The sequence below is a fragment of the Rhincodon typus genome, chromosome 8 (assembly GCF_021869965.1).
Source record: "Rhincodon typus isolate 14 chromosome 8, sRhiTyp1.1, whole genome shotgun sequence".
NCBI classification, from domain to species: Eukaryota; Metazoa; Chordata; class Chondrichthyes; order Orectolobiformes; family Rhincodontidae; genus Rhincodon; species Rhincodon typus.
In genome coordinates, this window is record NC_063339.1 from 74517240 (window position 1) to 74519962 (window position 2723).

The 2723-nt window shown below is 41.4% G+C and overlaps 1 protein-coding gene across 1 annotated transcript in view; it reads left to right on the forward strand.

Annotated features, from left to right (window-relative positions):
- Positions 1–2723, forward strand: part of mapkbp1 (mitogen-activated protein kinase binding protein 1) — a 165482-nt gene that overhangs the window by 150599 nt on the left and 12160 nt on the right. The gene's annotated exons all lie outside the window — the stretch shown is intronic.

The following is a 2723-nucleotide window of genomic DNA, read 5'->3' on the forward strand; positions in this document are numbered from 1 at the left end:
GATGCCTCGATATTGAGGGTCCCACACCGATGAGGATCTCTCAATATCGAGGGTCCCACAGTGATGAGGATGTCTCCATTGAAGATTCTAACTTATAATTAAGAAAACTGTATTTAATCAAGTCAAGTCCCCACTTCCAGTGAGAGCTTATTTCAGATAACCCCGCTCCATAAAACGCTCATCCTACTCATTACTAATACCCCATATTTAATGAATAAAGCTAATTCAATTCAATTCATTCAATTTAATTTATATTTATACAAACAATCCACACCCAATGAAGCCTTAGTTGATATATCCATCACCTCTTCCCACATTCCATAGGTCTGAGGTATGCCTATTTGATTATATTAGATTCCTGTTTTTCTTTTAAGTAAGTCAATATACAATTAAAAAATGGACAAAAATATAAAACAGCAACATACTATATTCACTTTCTCTTTGCAAGTTAAAGTTCCAACCATCCTTTTTCCGGCATATCCAGTGGTTCCTGAGAAGGTGCTGTTTTTTTTTTTGTAAAATAATCAGACTGCTACTGTCCATTCATTTCAATTCTCCTTTCTGCACCGTGTTACATATTGACCCTCAGTCTTTGCATAATTCTCACATTTCATTGAGCGTACATTACCCCACAGTGACTTATTATCGATGTCACAGTCAATGGGTATGGCTGCTGTTTCCCTTCTTACAATTTCTTCCCATGTTTTTGCTAAGAAAGATGCCAAGTCAACCAGCTCACCAAAACTGAGGGTTTCTGCCACTGAACTCTTCTGATGTATTCAGCTTCCCAAGCTAAAGGGTAACATTTACCTCTCTTTCCCACAAGAGAAATTAAAAACCCTGCCGAACTCCAGAACCCGTCGTAGAGATTTGTATGAGAAGCAACACCTATTCAGGCCAATGAGGGAAATTTCTAAATGCAGTGCTCCATTTTTAACTCGGTCAATTTGTTCACATCAGAAATACCTCCCACTTTGGGAATTTTTTTCTACAGTTGTTATTCCACTTTAGTACTTCCAAACTGGCAGCTGGCCTTGCTTGGGTGCCTGACTCCATTTCTGACCTTGCAATTCCTCCGTTTCAAGTTTTGAGAGCTGCTGCATCTTTTTGTGAAGGCCTGCTTTGATTAAACCGCAATAGGCCTAACAATTTACAAATAAGGTTACTGACTGACGCTCGTTCCATTCTGCCTGACTTCCAATCCAATGGACTTAAAAGCCCTGGCAGCCCGTCTTCAATTTTGAATTCTGCCTTAAGCCCAATTAGTTCGACATTTTCGAGTTCACTGCTCCCACCCCATGAATAAAATCATCTGCATGCATCATAAAGATGCCTGAAAGCCGCTCTGATGGTGCCAGTAAAACACGCAGGGTCTGTTGTTAACTGAAGACAGGCCAATTTTAATAAGACAAATCTTACTGAGAAGTACTAAACTCGAGAGACATCATTTCGGCCTTGTACACATTTATTTAACTTGCAAAGTGTCTCCACAGTGTCTTTTGGAAGACGAGGACGCACTTCCTTCATGAGCTAATCTTCCTGCAGAAATCCAGTTTTAATATCAATTGAGCAATGCTCTCAAACATTGTAGCACTGGAGCCAAGAGCATTTTCAAAATGTTTTTTTCCTGCTGTCAGTGAATCTACACTTATATAATGATGCCCCCGTTTTTCTTCAAAACCATATGCCAGAAGTCACCTTTTCTGTGCACATCTATCTGGTAGGACTGGCTGTCCCCTATTGGGGACTCTATATATATCCTAATCCTCTCCATCTTAGGCATTGAGTCACAGAATCATACAGCACAGAAACAGACCATTCAGTCCAACAAGTCCACGCTGACCAGATATCCTGTATAAATCCAGTCCCATTTGCCAGCATATGCCCCATATCCCCCTAAACACTTCCTATTCACATAGCCACCCAGATGCCTTTTAAATGTTGTAATTGTACCAGTGTCCGTCACCTCCTCTGGCAGCTCATACACGCACCACCCTCTGTGTGAAAAAAAATTGCCCCTCAGGCCCCTTTTAAATATTTCCCCTCTCACCTTAAACCTATGCCCTCTAATTTTGGACTCCCCCCACCCTGGGAAGAAGACCTTGGTTTTTCGCCCTATCCATGCAACTCATGATTACCCCTCATCTTTTATTAACTCCTCTTATACTTTGTTTGTGGCCAATAAGACTTCTTGATGTGCTTCTGGTCCTGGTGGCATTCTGTGGTTCGCAGTATATTTCTTGTCCTTGTTAAACTACACCCTGTATCTTACCTTCTGTCTCTTTCTGAACTGCTAGTGTTTTACCTCCACCTGCTTTTAACAAGATTCCTTTCAGGAATTTTTTTTCTAGGAGCATACTTGCTCCTGGACCACTGTTTTCTTGCCTTCCATCTTTGTACTTTGTGTTTCCAATCCGTAGGCACAGTCACACGTCCCTCATCCTTTAAATCACCCAGCTTTCATACTTTGCAATGACCTTCCTTGCTGTACTTATAATGGTTGCATTTCTCCGTTCACTAACCCCTTCTGTTAAATACTTGACTCTGGTACCCACTCTTTTTTCATTCGGGACAAATGGACTCAGATTGACCATCAGAACTGTTTCAGAGATAGTAGGAACTGCAGATGCTGGAGAATCTGAGATAACAAGGTGTAGAGCTGGATGAACACAGCAGGCCAAGCAGCATCAGAGGAGCAGGAAGGCTGATGTTTCGGGCCTAGA